Raw genomic sequence first — 18,590 nt, forward strand, 5'->3', positions numbered from 1 at the left:
CCAATCATGTTCCTTCCAGGTCTGGGAGCATTCACCTTCTGCCTGTTCAGGGATGTCCATGCAGAGTCAGGACAGAGCTGCTCTTCCACCCTCACAGAATCAGGGCAGTGGCATTGGTTCTAAAGGCATCCTGGCAAGCCTCACAGACCATGTGATTTGGCACTTGGTTGAGGATGTAATGTGTCATTTACAATGTGAATGACATATGATTACTGTATTAAAGGCTCCTTTGGGAATAACCGATAATCCCCCTATGTTTTATCTGAATCATAATGGGCACAGGCTTGGATAAATAAGCAAATCATATATAATTATTTAATGGATGCACAGTGGTGCAGGGTATGGCAGTAATGACTCACAACACTTGGTTCCTTTACTGGAGTGCCTTCTGTGTAGAGTCTGCATTTCCTGCCTTGGTCAGTGCATTTCCTTCCTTAGCCAGTGACATTTTTGCAGGAGACTTTGATTTATTCTTAAACCCCAGAGACATTTTGAAACTGAGGAATGCGTTTTAGAAGGTCTCTAACTTTTCAGAAGATTACTATATATTCATAAAGCTAATTTGCATGCAGGATTTTTTTTAGCCAGATGTAGAGACTTCAACTGGAATACAAACTTTTTCAAATAATTTATGTATCCATATGCAGAGACTATGACATTCAAGCTGCTAGAATTTAAAGTTCATATTTTGCAAATCCAAGCAGTCAGTATGCTTGCATTGTATCATTATAATTTAGATAATAGTGCATTCTCACATATCTTTATAAACTCCCTGTGTGCGTGTCAGTTTTAATCAGGTACTCTCCCTCTTACCAGAAAGATGAATTGGTGACTTTCTAACTTGTCTGCAGTTGTGTATATGCAGTGTGTGCACACAAGTGTGTGCTTGTGTTTGTATGTGTGTGTGTGTGTGTGTGTGTGTGTGTGTGTGTGTGTGTGTGTGTGTGTGTGTGTGTGTGCGCGTGCTCATAGTTTTCTGCCTTATACCCGTTATTTGCCAGAACAGGTGACATCCCTTAAATGACCTCGAATATGATAAAACAGGAACTGAAATGAATAAAATAAAATTAACATTTTGAAAACACACTGTTCTTAGATAAAGTTATCTTAATGAATTGCAAGTTATCATGTTCTCTTTCAACAAATACAAATTATTAAAACTGATTTTTCTGTAAATATATTACAAAATCCAAGAATGCTTAATGGAATAACTTTATCTTTATTACAATGTACAGTCACCTTACAGTCGATATACTTTGGATGGCAAAAAGAAAGGCCAGGTAAGCTTCACTTTGCACTGGGAGCATTTTTAGTCAATACTCTTTTTAGCAAGTCTTTATTTTGGTAATCATTTTCAGAGAAGTAAAGTTAACAACTAAGTTTCAACCAACAATCCTTTATTTTGCTGCATTAGATGTTATTAACTAAAGCATACAAATACATTGGTCATGGTTATTTATTCATTCAGGTGTCTGTCTATCTACTGAACAGATTGAGATGAGTTGTTCAGCAAGGGCACTAAGGGCTAAACAGAGGTGATTATAGGGTGAGGAAACAAAGAACAATAAAAGTCATAAGCAAAGCCTTTTTGGAGCCCAAGACAGAACACAAAATAAACCACAAACTCTGGTTAAGCAGCTGCCAAAATCACCGAACCTTTAATAATCCACAGATACAGAGAACAATGTTAGATCATATTCAGTGACTCTGCAGGCTTTACACTTAAGCATTTAAAACATTTTTATTGGTAAATCAGAAGGCTGTGGATGCTTTGCACATACCAGCTAATTACTGACATAGTAATGCAATAGGTTAAAGGTGCTCTCTACACCTGAGTACCTGTCAGTTTGATCAGATGTTAAACTGATGTTTACTTTGAGTGACTTGACTGGCAACAACATAGTACAATATACAAAAACCTTATTCAATGTAAAAGAAAAAAATGTTCCAAACACTAAAACCAAGGAGAAGCCAAAATCCAATAAAAATCCAAGTAAGAATACAAATGAAGTTCCACAGAAACCTTTATTGCATAGGTAGGCACTTTCGTAACCTCTCCTGGTTGCTTCCTCAGACCAAAACAAACATGCTTAAAAACAATCTCCTTTTTATAATACACATCACACAAGATCCACCAATCCCCGTGGAGAATACAAGACTCCAATGCTTTCCAGAGTCAAAGAGACACACACTCTTTTAAATCAGATAAAAACATATATGTAGAAAATGCATATAAAAATACATGTAAAAATACATATAAAAACACATAAAAAGCGTGTATAAAAAGTATATAAAAATGTGTGTAAAAAGCCCCCTTTTCCCATTTTCGATTTTCGATATGGGGTCGGGGTTTTGTGTCAACTGTTACCAACTATCTCTAATCAATGCCACTCTCCTACCTTCTTCGACACTCATGCCTGACTGTCACAAGTCTTCTCTCACACAATCCATCCACATCTTTGCTGCACGTGCAGGTTTCCTTCTGCCTTTTTCCTGTCTGTCCCAAACCTTCTTCACCAGATGTGACTTTCTGCTTTTCTGCAGTTGTTCCCAAACACTGTAATCTGTTCTCTTTGACCTTTTATATTAAATAAATAGACCTCTAAACCCATCATTTCCAAAAACTGATATAATGCTGCTACCTAGTTGACAGAACTGTGCAGGTCCTAAAATATCTTTAAATTACAATCTAGTTTATTTTATTTACCTCAAAACAAAATCACCAAGATGCATAAAAATGTCCAGGTAAAAATATTGCCCCTGCCCAAAAATCCATCTTTTTATTTATAATTATCTGTTGCCATCCCATTTTCTTAGAATAATTAGGTAACATTATATTATTCCCTGTAAGCTTTAAGCCTAAAACTTGCTTCTGAGTATTGAATAGTTATGTTTAAAGAGGGCATTAGTTGCCCTGTGACATTGCATATCACTTCTTCTGGCTTTTTCCGGTTAGGGGTTGCCACAATGGATCACATGTCTGCTCATGATTGACAGTGGAGTTTTACGATGTCCAGTTGCCAGCCCAGCCTCCAACCTTCCACAGAAGGCACACACATGCACTCACACCTTGGACCAATTTAGAGTGTCCAATCCATCTACAGCATGTCTTTGGGATGTGGGAGGAAACAGGAGCACCTAGAGGAAACCCACGCGACCACAGGTAGGACATGCAGACTCCGCACAGAAGGCACCCCAGCTGAGGATCGAACCAGGGAACCTCTTGCTGTGAGGCGACAACAGTAACCACTGCACCACTGTGGCCACCCGTGACATTGCATATCACTAAAGTATTCCAAATACCTGATTTGAACATATGCAAGGTTTTAAGATTTTTGCAAACAAAAAAAAAAAGTAGAGCAAGAACATGTTGCCAGATAGAGGACCCATTCATTAATACATGTAATAACTTGCCTAATGTCAAATATTTTATAAGTGTTATATGAAATAAACACCTTCTGTTTAATAACATAATAGTAAACAGCATAATGTACACAAGGGGAACAACCCATAAGTGTTGTCCCATTTAGAATAGAAGATCTAACTAATTCCTTTTTAAACAGGCTCAAACATTGTCCTAAGGTCTTTCCCACATTTTATGTGATCTTACATTTCTGGGGTCCCAGTTCCTGTAGATCTTTGATTTTAAGCTTCCAAAGACATGCATCTGGAGCATTTCTCCCCGGGCCTCTGCTGAAAACAGGGTCTGTGGAACCTAGTCGGACATTCCCAGTCAACAAATGTTAAATAAATAAATAAATAAATAAATAAGCTATCCTGACATCTGTCAGCTTACTTTTGTTATAAATATTGTTACACATGATAAGACATTTAATCTACTGTTTGTCTTTATATGATGATTTATATCACTTATATATGCTTATTCCTAAGGGTGGCACAGTGGTACAGCAGATAGTGTTGTCACCTTACAGCATGAGGTTCCCTGGTTTGATTTTCATCTGGGGTGCCTTCTGTGTTCTTGTGGGTTTTCTCTGAGTGCTCTGGATTCTTTCTATATTCCAAAGACATACCATAGGTGGACTGGATACCCTAAATTGGCCATAGGTGAGAGTGGGAATGTGAGTGTGTGGTGTGGAAGAACTACTGCAGCAGGACTAGTCACCTGGTATTGTAAACCTTGGCTCTAGTTGACTGTCACTGTTGAAGTGGCACGCTGACCTGATGTGTAAAAATGGGAAAAAGGGGCGATGGATGGGTAACTTACTTGTTCCTGTGCATGATTAATATCATCACCTCAATAAACCAAGCATTTAAATCATTTAACCAAATCCTGAAAGCAGTTCTGATATCTGATACACATGTTCCTTGCAACAAATATGATTATTTTTAATGAACTGCAATTTAGGACTACTTGCAATAGTGAGTGCTGGATGGCAACTTGAAACAGACAAAATGGAAGTCCCATGAAATGTTTCCTGTACAAAGTTATATTTCATGTACTGTTTACATTTTTACTAACCAGGACATCTAAGTATGGTATAAATGTAATTTGGTGTTCCTCCTTGAATTTCACCCAATTTACTCTAATTTAAGTGTTATAAATAACCATAAAGATCAACAGTACCAATGCCCTTATAAGTCAATGTCCAAAAGCCTGTGCCATATGTCCATGAGATAAAATAAAATGTTATGGCTGGCATCCCTGATCATACTTCTAAAATAAAACAAAATAAATGGTGTACCTGCTGCCATTCCCTGGACCTGTTAATAATATTGATGGCCAAAATAAAGAAATGTAACACATGATCAGTTAAAATATTAAAACCTAGGTGTACATAAATTTGCTTTAGACATCCACTACTCTAGCCTGTTCCTGTTCAATACTGAATGAAGGAATATAAAGATTTCACACCCAATATAGTCATATTCCATTCCCTGTTCCATCTGGATATCCTATAGCAACTGTAAAAATTGGGTTGAAACTTTAGTAAGAGATCGATAAAAGGTTAACAATTTTGAAAGGGGTTCATTAAGTGAATCACAACCATAAATGATTGATGTTTTTGAACCATGTAGAAACACTAGAATTTCAGATCATCCACCATCACTTCTTATAATGTTGTCTGTGAACTGATGTCTTTCTCTACCGTCTGTCTTTAGGCATCTATTTATTTTTTAAGCTTGGTCTTTGGGTCTAGTACCCTCAAGTGTGACAGCACTTCCCTTTCATAATGTTCAGTACTCCATACTACTTACATTGCCCCCTTTATCTGCTATTGTGATAATAATAGTTCAATTCTTCTTCAAATAAATAGGACCTTTTTTACTTTGATGTCAAAATATCATCTTTTCATTTGTAAATCTCTTAGCAAAACATAAATCACCAAGTACTACTTTTTCATAAACAGGGACACACTCATTCTCAGGTAGAGAAACTTTAAATTTCTTTACTTTAAACAAATTCATAAAAAGTCTCTTATTTTTAAAAATAATTTAGGATTTAAGTTTCTGCAAAATGTTTTTAAATCCATTATCAGTTGTTCTGAGACTGAAATACACACATTGGGTAGAAAATCCAAGCCTTTATTTAAGAATTTCTTTTCAACATCAGAAAATGTATGGGAAACGTTAAACTAAATTGTCACAATCATCTTTTTCTGATCTTTTAACAATCATTTTAACACCTTAGAATCTCCAAATTTGTTTTGATGTTTCCTGCCCTCTCCCTGACATTTTCTAAAGGGGCTTAATATCTACTATTATTCTGTGTAATCACAAGCAAAATTTGAGCACCTTGCTTATATAGATTCCTAGATTTATAGACTGTTACTAGGCTAATTACCTGGGGGCAGGGTTTTAAGCCTACCCAGGTGTTCCCAAAAGAATAATGAAATCCTATATCCAAATAGGGCAATAAGGAGCAGATGCATATAAGCTACCTCTGATGATAAGGGACATGGGTGCCAGGCCCAATGTAAATTTCCTTCAGTTATGTTATGTATCATCAAGAGTCTTAACTTTGTAAATTACAGACCACAGGTGTGCTGGCAAAAAAAAAAAAAAGAAAAAACTTCCAGGTATCAAAGGTTCTGAAATGATCCAGGCTCCTTAATTCAGCAGATCATTACTTGCACAACCCAGTTGCTAAGTATTTTACCTTGAGATTCACAGTGTTCTGAGAATATACTTTACCTTTACTCACACCATATTTCCAAAACCTGGAGCACAATTCCCGAACATATTTTAAACATTACTAACTCAATTGAATTCAAGAAACAGTTAAAAGGCTACCTGTACAGTAAATGGATTTATCAATCCAGGTTAATTATCCCCCCCAGATCAGTAGCCTTTTATGACCTGTTACTAACTAGTCAGAATTTCTCACACTTTTCAATTTACATATTTCTCTTTCTCAGTCTATACTAATGTGACTAATATAACTATATATACACCTTTAAAAACATTTTTTAAACTCTGTAAACAATGCAAATGATACCACTCTCTGATGTTAATGTTATGTTTTCAAAGTCAACGTATATGTATTCTTCTCTTATTATAGAAATGTATCTTTCAGCAAATGAATACTACTACACCTCCCCCTTTATCTGCTATTCTGATAATAATAGTTCTATTCTTCTTCAAATCAATAAGACCGTTTTTCTTTGATTTCAAAATATCATCTTTTCATTTGTTAATCTCTCAGTTAGCAAAACATAAATCACCAAGTACTACATATTCATAAACAGGGACACACTCATTCTCAGGTAGATTAACTTTAGATTTCCTTACTAAATTCATAAAAAGTTTCTTATTTTTAAAAATAATTCAGGATTTGAGTTTCTACAAAATGTTTTTAAATCCATTATCAATTGTTCTGAGACTGAAATACACATATTGGGTAGAAAGTACAAGCCTTTATTTTAGAATTTTTTTTCAACATCGGAAAATATATAGAAAACTTTAAATTGTCACAATCCCCTTTTTCTGATCTTTTAACAGTCATTTTAACACCTTAAAACCTGAAAATTTGTTTTGCTGTTTCCTGCCCTCTCCCTGAAATTTTCTAAAGGGGCTTAATATCTACTATTGCTCTGTGTTATCACAGGCAAAATCTGAGCACCTTGCTTATATAGATTCCTATATTTATTGACTGTTACTAGGCTAATGACCTGGGGATGGGTCGTAAGCCTACCCAAGTTTTCCCAAAAGAATAATGATATCCCATATCCAAATAGGGCACTGAGGAGCAGACGCATATAAGCTACCTCTGACCATAAGGGACATGGGTGTCAGGCCCAGTGTAAATTTCCTGTTCCCTATTCAATGGTCTAGGTTGCGCTTAGACTGGGTAATAGATGAACTCAGATTCACGTGGATGGGAAGTGTGTTCCATACAAGGGGTAGGTTCTGGGATACATATCTGTCTCTCCAGCATTTTCTGTTTAAGTCACATTCAAAATTTAGGTCTGTATACCTTGTATTTCTGTGTCTCAATAACAAAGTACCCTTCATCTTTGGACTAATTGTATGATTACTCTGAATTACAAAGAGATTGCTTCTTTTTTATTATTATTGGGTTTGGAAGAAGAGACTGTGGTAATCTCCTTAGCAAACTGTATAGCCTTCCTAAACTTTCTGTAGTTAAACTGGCAGCTTAACTTACAGCCTTCCAAATTCCTTTGATGTTTCTTAATTTTATTTAATTGTTTACTTTCCAATGCAGATATGTTTTAATAAACACTTATCTTTGAAACTGACTGATATCTGATATTTGAAATTAAAGCATTAACCTTCCAATTGCTGCCCATTGATCCACCCTTCATACAACTATATTAAAATTTTGAACATAGTAAGCACTGATTTTTAACTGTGGGCAGTGTTATTTCTATGGCTTTAAAAGTTTTCAGCAAAGGCTGATGACAGACTGTGCTTTGTAGTTTATTCAAAGCAGTTGTAAGGTCTCTACATGTCTGATCAATACAATATTGAAAGCGGCATTGGGATAAATAGAATAACATTTAATGCAAGTAAAAGAGCAGAAATCATTCCTTTCTTCCACGAGGCTATGAACTAAGATTCCAAATGAGATGGATTACTGCGTTGGGTGTATGGTTTTCTCCTGACTGAATGAGGATTTTAAATACATTTTATATAAAATTCTAGTGGTAAGCAAGGCCAATGGCAGGCATCTAAGTTAACTTTGTTTTGAGGTTAATAAATCAGACTAGACTCCAAATTATGTTAGGCATATTTTAGGATCTATGCAGTTCTATATAGTAGATAGAACCATAAAATCAGTTTTGGAATTGATAGGATTAAAAATATATCATGGTTTATTTACTATAGTATGTGAGTGAAATGATTTAAGAAAGGATTTTGAATATTATTTTGCATGCTTTTAAAAATTGCATGGTTTATTTACTATAATATGTGAGTAAAAAAATTTAAGAAAAGATTTTCGAATATTATTTTACATGATTTTTTTGAGTTGTAGTTAATAAGTGTTTTGTATAGTTCACTAGGTTATTGCAAAGATAATTATGCCATTACTGGGGTTGTATAAGACACTTGTGTGGAGGAACTATAATTTATAACAATGAAGATGTCCTACGACATCTATGTCATCCTATGAGCCACTACTCAGTGTTGCTGGATTATAATAAAACATGACAATTTCACACTGTACTGGTCTTGGCTGTAAGATTTTGGTTACTCTGGTACAAAATTTAATGTGCATGAGAGATACTGTGTATTTACATTTAGTAACTTCAACAGCTTCTGGGTGTCTATCGCAGTGTTTTTAGATTTCAACTATCCAATAAATATAGTAACTGTGTTACCCATTGGAAGTGATTTTGCGCTTTATGTTGCTGAGTATTTTACCTTGAGATTCACAGTGTTCTGAAAATATATTTTACCTTTACTCACACCATATTTCCAAAACCTGGAGCACAATTCCCCAACATATTTTAAACATTACTAACTTAAGCAAATTCAAGGAACAGTTAAAAGACCACCTATACAGTAAATGGATATATCAATCCAGGTTAATTATCCCCCCCAGATCAGTAGCCTTTTATGACCTGTAACTACCTAGTCAGAATTTCACACCCTCTTCAATTTACATCTTTCTCTTTCTCAGTCTATACTAATGTGACTAATATAACTATATATACACCTTTAAAAACATTTTTTAAACTCTGTAAACAATGATAATGATACCACTCCCTGAGTTTAATGTTATGTTTTCAAAGTCAATGTACATTTATACTTCTCTTATTATAGCAATGTATCTTTTTCTGTATATTAATGTAAATTGTTCTTCTGGATGATTTCTCCCCGGGACTCCGCTGAAAACGGGCTTATACCCAGATGGACTATGCCAGTAAGCAACTGTAAAATAAATAAATAAATAAATATATTTTCAAATTCATATTCTACCTGGAGTGCTATTTTTTCTGTATTACCATAATCAAGGTGAGCCCCAACTTCACAAGCATGAGTATAGGGTCACACGTTAGTAAATACATCTTTTTTCATTTTCTCATGGTCTTTGAATTCATCAGAACAAAACATGTTTCAATTATTGATGCTGAAGTACACTTTATAAGTTCCCGGCCCCTGTAAAATAGGATTGATCTGCTGTAATTTTGTTGGCTGTCCATGGGATGGGTATACAGAGTAGGAAAGGGTAAGTGCAGAATCTCAGTAGAGAACTGCTGGTCCAGCTAATGCTAACATCATACTCATGTTAATTAATATCCATTAGGCATTTTAAGCTTCAATATGAAGGAAAATGAACTAGATCCCCACTTAAAACAAAATGGGAATTACATGCAGGATACTTCATAAGATGTAATAATTGCATATTGTTTCAATATTTATAAGACGTTCTTATTTTTTTCCGATGCTATAACTTGTTACGAGATTGCTTATTTTTATGTAATGGTCATCTTCAGCAACCACTGAGTTGCATCATTCTTGTCACTTTACAAACACACATGAATATTCATGTGCATGAGCATGGGCATGCGTGCAAACACAACAACACATGCACACAGGCATGTACAAACATATGTGTACTAAATATATATAGGACACACATACACAAACATGTAAAATGAGAAATTAAAACAGCTAACACTGCAAGCAGACCAATTAATTACATGTGCAGTACAAAAGTCTTAAGAGAACAGTAAGCACTGCTCTATATATACATCTGTACAGAATTCAGTACTAACCTATGCATCGGTTCTGGGATTCAGCAGAACAGAAAAAGAGTCCTGAAATGGAATTAGTGTTTGGGGGTTTGATGGTGTCATTGTACACTGTTTAGCCACAATTAGATATTTGTTATAACACAATTAGATATTTGTTATAACCAAGATAACTGGATATTTATGTTATTTTTTTCTTTATTTTTCTTTTTTTCATACATCTCCTAGGAGAGGTGACTAAAGCATATATATAAATTGGCGGTACTCAGCATGAAATATCTTTTCACAAAACATAACAGAGATGTCTCTATAGAAGGAGAAGACCTACCTACACATACCAGGGATTAGTATTTTCATGTGCTAGTAAAACAAGGAAATCACTTATTTCACATAAAAAATATATAAATATAATGCACAGACAATCTGTCTTTGGGCAGCTTTCAATTGCCATACTGGAAAGCATGTTTTCCACATCAGTGTTATTATTTTTTTTTTAATTGTAGCATGCCAATTTCAGGTTTAAAGTTAAAGTCTCCTATTACTATACTCAGAGATACTTTCTGCAATTTGTTAAATCATTTGACTGCCATTTCATTCATCTGCACCTAACCTAGTAATCAGACATGAAGTAAATAGCTTCAAGAATGAAGTCAAGCCATGAATGCTTGCAAGTTTGCTATTCAAAATAAAATTATACCTTGTGATGGACAGCAGATATCATTAAATAAAATGCTCTGACAAAAACAAGACCTCATTTTACTGTTTATGGGCTTGTACTAAAGATCTTTTATTACTGAAAATGATCTGTGGTCAGGCACATAATTACTTTTGTCAACTACATTTCCAGAGTTAGCAACAGACCAGGCTGTGTATTTCTTTTGCCACCTTTGTTACAGTTTCCTTCGTATTCTGCTTACTCAGCTCAGGTAAATTGTGACAGACTGTAAGAAACGTTGTGGCAATTAACTTCATTGGTTCCAGACAACAGAATCCTATCTGCTATACATGAGCTAAAATGATATCTTTATCTTTGCCTTTTGTCACATTTTCATTGTGTTACACATACACAATCTTGAAGAAAGGCTGAGTCATTAACATATATATATATATATATATATATATATATATATATATATATATATATATATATAAAACAGAACCTACTGATCAGAGTCTCCTTTATGAGGACACCTCCAAAATGTTGTGAAATCTTTGGCAAGCAGTTTCATGTTGTACCTGGTATTCCCAAATCTTAGCTGCTGTTCTTATTAATATGTGCTAAATGCACAATGGTAAATCTTTCTCTTGCCATCTGTCTTTTCCTCAAATGTCCCCTTCATAAGATAGAGTTTAACTTATACATTTCTCTCTTACTTTTGTTCTCACTTCTACTGTTTGCATTTTTCCATGACTGAAGCTTTTACTGGAAAATAATATAAAATAAATATGAGTTTTACAAGACTCATATTTAGTTCTGATCTTTGTCAAAATAGGCAAAAAACAGCGAGTGGAAAATGTTCAGATCTTCAGTTTTGGTTGCATTTTCTTTAACTTTTTTTTCTTAGACTTGGTTCAAATGTTGCATCATAAAAGGATCATCAAATGTGTTAAACTGCTTTTCAAATACACGTCTCACTAGCTTACCTGCATGTTGTAAGATATTTCTAGCCTTTTCTAGGTTTTCAGATTTTAAACTATAATAATACATAAACACATTGATTCTATCACTGTGCTGGGGACTAAAATATTTTCATCTTAAAATCCTCAATGTATTTCTCTTCTTTTATACTATCCATGTAAATGTGGCCAACAGCCAGACTTCTAGCTGCCCCCAATAATGTTGACAAAAAAATCACTCCTACAACTTCTAAAACTCTGAATACCACAATCTCAAACAAATGACACATAAAGCCAGAAAGCACACAAAACTCTTTCGTGATTTGAGGGGCAAGCCCTAACACCCCAAATGTTTATATATACCAATGTCAAAATCCCGCTAATGCAGATAAAAGGGGGAAAAAATTGAAAAGAAATGCAAAGCTGACATTCTCCCTCATTTCTGAGTATAACACAGCATTCAATATGTAACCAAGATATTGCTGGCATTCCTCTTATGTAACAGCAACTTTTTGTCTATGGCATTCTGAGCGTCATTATAACATAACTAAAAAGTAGGCTTCCCATTTTAGAGATACATGTCAGAGCAACCTTTCAGCTTCTCTTGAAGGATTTGTGAAGTTTGAAAATAAGCATTTTTCCTTATAATTTGCTTGTTGGTGGTTTAAAAAAGGTTATCACTGGATTTTTTAGTGATTCTTATTTATCTGTTCACATAACCGTCATGACTTTTGCTGTAAGAAGCAGTACAGAACTATGTTCTGATCTGTGTGGTTTGTAAGACAAGGAGGTAGAAATGTGATGTGGGGGACTGGTAGACAGAAATGCTTGAGCAGTACATACCCTGCTGTAAAACCTCTTAAGTCACAGCTACTGTGCTCATTAGGATTTCTGTACTGATATTGGAGATGGTTTCTAGAATAACTTAGTATAACTTAGTAATCAGATGTACCTTAAAAGAATTCTTCAGAGTATATTTAAGATATTATGAATATATTGATAATACATGTTAAATATAATACCTAATACTTCCATTTTTTTCACATCCAAGTTCAGTATAAACCATTTTCTGTGCTATCCCTCTCATTTACCTTACAATGATGCATATGAAAGGCAACTTAGAAATGAAGGCTGTACAGTGAACTCAGAATTTTGTCTCTGGCTTCCCAATGTGCATGATGTGGAATTCAGGTTATAAGAACAATCAATGATACTATACAGTTAAAAGCACCTTTTTCTTCTCTGGTGCGGAGCATTACACATTACTTTTTGCTTTAACTTCTCATACTTTGTCTAGCTTGACACCTGCCATTGCAGCAAAGTATGTTCTCCTTACTAATTCGTCCTAGAGAAGCACCCGAATGATGTATTGTACAAGACCAGAACTATCACCTGCACTTACAATTCTATAAATGTCAGCTGTTGTTCTCAGAAAGTCAGTGATGCGGCATGCATTCAAAAGCTCTGTTCAACTCAGTGTCCAAGAAGGGGTAACACTTTCTCTGAAGGACGAGTAGAGCTGCATATGAAAATGCAGTGCTGACTCTTGAAGATTCAAAAATCAACTTGCCATGCAAATCCAGTACATGCTGCACCTAGATAGTGTCACTTAGGATTTTGACAACGCTGGCATCTGGTGGCGGAAACTGGCACATTTTTGTAATAAATTCTTGAAGGGAGTTACTGTTATTGCAGTTGTAAATGTCTGTGTTAACAGAGATCAGTTTTTATATACATCAGAATTAGACACTGTGTTCATAGGTAGGTAGTTATGTTCATTTATCTGACAGACGACACAGCTGAAGTACAGTATCCATTTCAAGGAACAGTCTCCTTTACTGTCTTGAGTTTTGTGTGCAAAATCAAGATATTTCAGCACTAAGCAGTGAATTAATAACATGAAACTTGGTATTTTGCAAAGTAATATGGCACTCAACACAGCCTATGCAGGGCTTTATAAGGAGAGGTGTGCATTCCTTTCCATAGCCAGCATCAGCTCTAACACTAAGTCACATGAAGCCCCTGTATTCTAGAGGTAAACAATAAGTCCAGAGTATATGGAAGTTTGTAAAGTTTGTAAGTGCTTTATATTTGAAATGTACTCAGGCATTTTAACAATGTAAAGGAAAAAAAAAAAAGACATGACATAAATGCTAAGAGAAGCTGAAAGCAGTTTTGTGATGCAGCATCATGTACCAGTGGCTTTAATTCTTGCTTGAGGTGTGTGAAAATTGCTTAACATTACTCCCATTCTTATTCATGCTCCTATTTAACATATAAATGTGTTTTAACAGGAGAAAAAAATGGAAAATAAATTAATAACTATTCCAGCATGATGCTGATATGCTCATAGAAAAGTAACACAAATGACAGAAGTCCTATAAAAACACACCTTATAATGCAGACAAAATATATAATAGTCTTAAGAGCTTTGATTAAGTTTTATAGTCAGCAAAAAGGCATAGGCCATATATTAATTTATTATGTATGACAGTAGCCCTGACAGTTTAAACAACACAATTTCCTCCTAAATCAACTGGCATCAGATGATAACAGAGGTCTACCACCATAAAAGGTCAAGTTTGTATCATTTATATTTTAAATAACAACAATACGAGGAATATATTCATGCACAGATAAAAAAAGCTCTTATAGGAAAAAAGTAAGGGTAATAATTTGTAAATACAAACTACATAAACATGCTGCAGTTTCACTCACCTTGAAGTCTTATGTTAGTAAGCTTTTTTCTGTGTTCTTAGTATTCAGTCAAGGCTGTTAAATCTATTCCTCTTTCATAAATAAAATGTAAGTCATGTCATTGTGCCATTTAATATTACTCACTCCCTCCACAAAAAAATGGGCACAGGTTTTAAAGGCTTGATAGGCATCTGCGGTTAAGGCAATGCTAACTGCATGATGAAACTGCACACTAGTTGGCAAAAGAAGTGCTACACACTGCTGTAGGGTTTCCTTCCTCATAGCATCCAGTTTACTCAGAGAAATATTCACTCAGGCTCACTTGGAGTAGCTTTCAGGAGGGGCGGGGGAGGCACACGTGTGAAAGAGAGAGATAGATATTTTCCATTCTCTGCTCCACTTCTGGACACTCCCTCGAAGTTGCTGATTGGTAGACTGTGGTATCAGTTAACACACAGACTGCAACCCCTACTATTTAACCTGTTAACTACAGAATGGCCCCTGACTGTAGAAAAGCAGAAGGCTATGCTTTTTAATTTCCAGATAGAAATAAAGGTAAAAAGGATAAAAAATATTAATAATGACATGTAAATGAAGAGATACACAGAAAAACAAATTAAAAGAAGACTAATACAATTGGCTCTGCTTCATGAAAGATAAAGGATAACTAATCTAATTTGTAATGAGTAGCTTGAAATCAGAAACAAACATATGCACACATTGTAAAATTGGTTGCTTATTTGGCATCCAGTTGTAAAGCAGTATAGCTAAGTATACATCATTAGGGAATGGAGCAGTGTTACATGAGAGATAAGATAAAAGCTGCCACTAATGACATAAATAAACAGTATCTGCAAGCAGTACAGTTAAACATACAAAACTGAGAAGTCCAGAGGAAAAAGAAGACATGAAAGGTCCAGATTTGTTGAAAAATATAGTTTGTACTCAGTTTTGTTTTTTATGATATAACCCTTTGTTTCCTGTTGGTCAGACTAAATGTAGGAGCTAACAGCTAAGGGTGGGTTTGAACCACAGCCAAGGTGTGGCTTGGAAGTTGGATTTTAATCCAGCTTCACCAGACATCAGCACCTTATTCAAAAACACAGTTCATCCTTAATAGAAGATCTAGTCCTGTAAAACATACATAAATGGCACTTTCACATTTTGTTTCCCCACTTGTCTCTTCCCAACCAGTTATACTCTGTCCTGTATCTTCATCCAATTCTTAATAAGGTAATTTCATGTATAATATCTAAGGTCTCTATTCAGCATGACAATGTTGGGGTAGAGGTGCAGGAAAGTGGACATGCATTTTCCCAGCACCTCAATAACTAGCTTCATCTAAAGTGCTATAATTCCCTTTCATGTAAAATACTAGAGCAAACACCAGATATAAGAATATCATTAATTCAGCTTCATTACTAAAAAAAAAAAAAAAAAAAAGTCCTTGTATTTATGCAAGATAACCACAATATATATATTTTTCCACGCCATCACTCTTATATTTTAAAATGAATCTAATGGGTACTAATCACAGACACAGTGCTGAGGTGTGTCATGTTGAAAGTGATCATGTTTTCATGAAACTTAATGTTTTTCAGCTAAAAGTATAGTTGCTAATATCGCTGACATACTCACTCCCTTAGGATTCGGATAGGCTTTAGAATACTTTACAGAGTGCACTTATATAATCAATACATTTGACTGATGACATAACAGTTGTACAGCATATATATAATTTTATACCACTGAAATAATTTTTGTTTTCTTTTTATCATTTATGTAAAGCTTGATTCTCAGATCATCACCTGCAGTATTAAAAAAAAAATAAAGGAAACAAACAAATACAAAATAGCTATAGTTTAATCCTGTTCAGTACACAAGGCAACTGGAACTGCATACATTTTAATCCGAACTTATGATATGGCTGACTGAAGTAGTGAAATCACAAAATGCAGTCTTCTGACTTTCCTGCACCCTCCAATACTGCAGTGATTTACAAGTCAGTTCCTGTCCTGTCCTGTTCTTTATCTTCAAGAAAATCTGTATTTGTGCTAAGGGGGCAGGGTTATTTATTTATCTATATATGTATATATTCCGCGGTGGTGCAGTGGTAGCATTGTTGCCTCACAGCAAGAGGTTCTCCCGTTCGATTCTCGGCTGGAGTGCGGGTAGTGCCTTCTGTGTGGAGTCTGCATGTCCTCCCCACGGTTGGGTGGGCGTTCGAAAGACATGTGTAAATGGGCGTGCCTTCGTTGAAGGATGAATGTCGAGCTGGCATCTTGGGGTTCGTGAAAATCTACTGCCAATCATTAGCGGACCGGAGTTCCGCTGTGGCGACCCCTAACCAGGAAAAGCCAAAAGACAACAACAACATGTATATAAGCATGTATCATAGGTTCAAAGGTTCATATGAAATTACTAGTGTAACGGCTCGAGAGTCCTTACAAGCTTAGCCATTTTTACCAAGATTTTACCCAATTTCCTATTCCTAGAGGAAAGATAACAAGGATCACCAAGCAGGGTTTTGACAATTTTTATAGACTGCCTCTGTTCATAAGGGACATGAGCATCACCCCAGGAGTGAATTTGCAATTTCCCATCTATCGGTCTAGATTGAGCTTGAAGATCATCAAGGAATGGCTCTGCTTCACTTGAATAAGAAGCCTTTACCTGAGGATGTACAATCTGTGGGACACATATCTGTATCTCCAGCATGATCTATACATGTCAGAAATCAGGTTTAGATCCTTGGAGAAAGTAACCCTCGTGCAGTTAGCTTTGAGTACATGCAACATTTTTATTTGTATCTGGGTCAGAGACTGCCTTATAGGTCAGGCATAGATCACTCCTGAATAATCAGTAGGAAACTGAATCAGGTGATAGGGCTTTTAATCAGTGTGCATATCACATGCTGGTTATATCCTGTATTTTTTTGGTTGTGAAACCTCTGAGGTTGCTCCAACTGTTGCAGGTGCCTGGAGAAGTACATGCCAAAGGGTGCATTCTACTCTATTATTGATCTGATGAGGGAAGAGTAGAGTGGTACTATGACATCCTTAGATCTGAACGGCATGCCCTTACTTATAAGCTGAGCCACAAAAAAAGATTTCCTCACCACCATGGACACATGCTGGTCAAGTTTCAGATTACTATCTGTCTTAGTAAACGATCTCTTGCTATCAATATAGTAATTTGAAGGGGCATTTGATTTCCCACAGGCTATTATTATGCACCTTTTCACATTTAATTTGGGGCCATGGCTTTCATACCAATCATTAATCTGCATCAGTCCTTTCTGTAGGATATCAACATCATTTTGGGAGTCAGTGATTGTCCCCAGCTTGCAGTGATCAGCAAACTTGGTCAACTGACATCCGAGAAGTATATCTCAAAAAGGACAGAGCCCAACATCGAGCCCTATTGTTCTCCACTGGAGACTGACCTCTTGCTTGATGTGAATTCCCACAATCTAATAACTTGAGTCTAGCTGTGAGCCATTTGGCTATCCATCTGGTGATGTAGAGGTTTATGCCCAATTTTGTGAGTTTATCTATAACACCCGAGTAGGGTACTGTGTCAAATGCATTGGCCAGGTCAAGGTAGGTGGTATGCACAAACTTACCTTTCTGCATAGCCTTGGTGACCTTCTCAAAGAAGACCACCAGACTGAGCAAACAGGACCTGCCCTTGATGAAGCTAAACTGGGTTGGGTCTAGAGTCTGGAGAGTTTCTATGTTGCTGGTAATCAGGTCCACGATTATCCTTTCCATAGACATATGAGGGTAGTCAGACTTATGCTTCAGTAGTTTACTAGCTTCATTGATGTCCTCCCTCCCTTGTGCAGACAGACAACTGTTGTTGTCTTCCACTCTACTGGGGCAAAGCCTGTCTGGATACTGTGGTTAAATAAATAAATAAAATAGAGATCTGAGTGGATCTGCTAGGTCATGCTTCAAGATATTTAATAGGCACCCTGGGGTTCCATCAGGGCCCACTGATGCCATGTTTATAACTTTGGAGAGCACAGTGATGACCTGTTCTTTTGTGATAACAGGCAAAGTAATGGTAGCGCGCATTTCATGGGATGTGCCTAGA

General features: G+C 35.8%; 1 protein-coding gene across 2 annotated transcripts in view; it reads right to left on the reverse strand.

The window, feature by feature from the left end:
- The window catches only part of LOC122790142 (glucagon receptor-like), a 2,645,547-nt gene extending 2,630,747 nt beyond the window's left edge, over nucleotides 1-14,800 (reverse strand). For both annotated transcript variants that reach the window (XM_044057770.1, XM_044057782.1), the window contains exon 1: nucleotides 14,514-14,800. The gene's annotated coding sequence lies outside the window, so the exon portion shown is untranslated. The remainder of the gene's footprint in view (nucleotides 1-14,513) is intronic.
- Between the last annotated feature and the right edge of the window lie 3,790 nt (nucleotides 14,801-18,590).

The sequence above is a fragment of the Protopterus annectens genome, chromosome 1.part0, assembly GCF_019279795.1.
Source record: "Protopterus annectens isolate FY-2018-M chromosome 1.part0, PAN1.0, whole genome shotgun sequence".
NCBI classification, from domain to species: Eukaryota; Metazoa; Chordata; order Ceratodontiformes; family Protopteridae; genus Protopterus; species Protopterus annectens.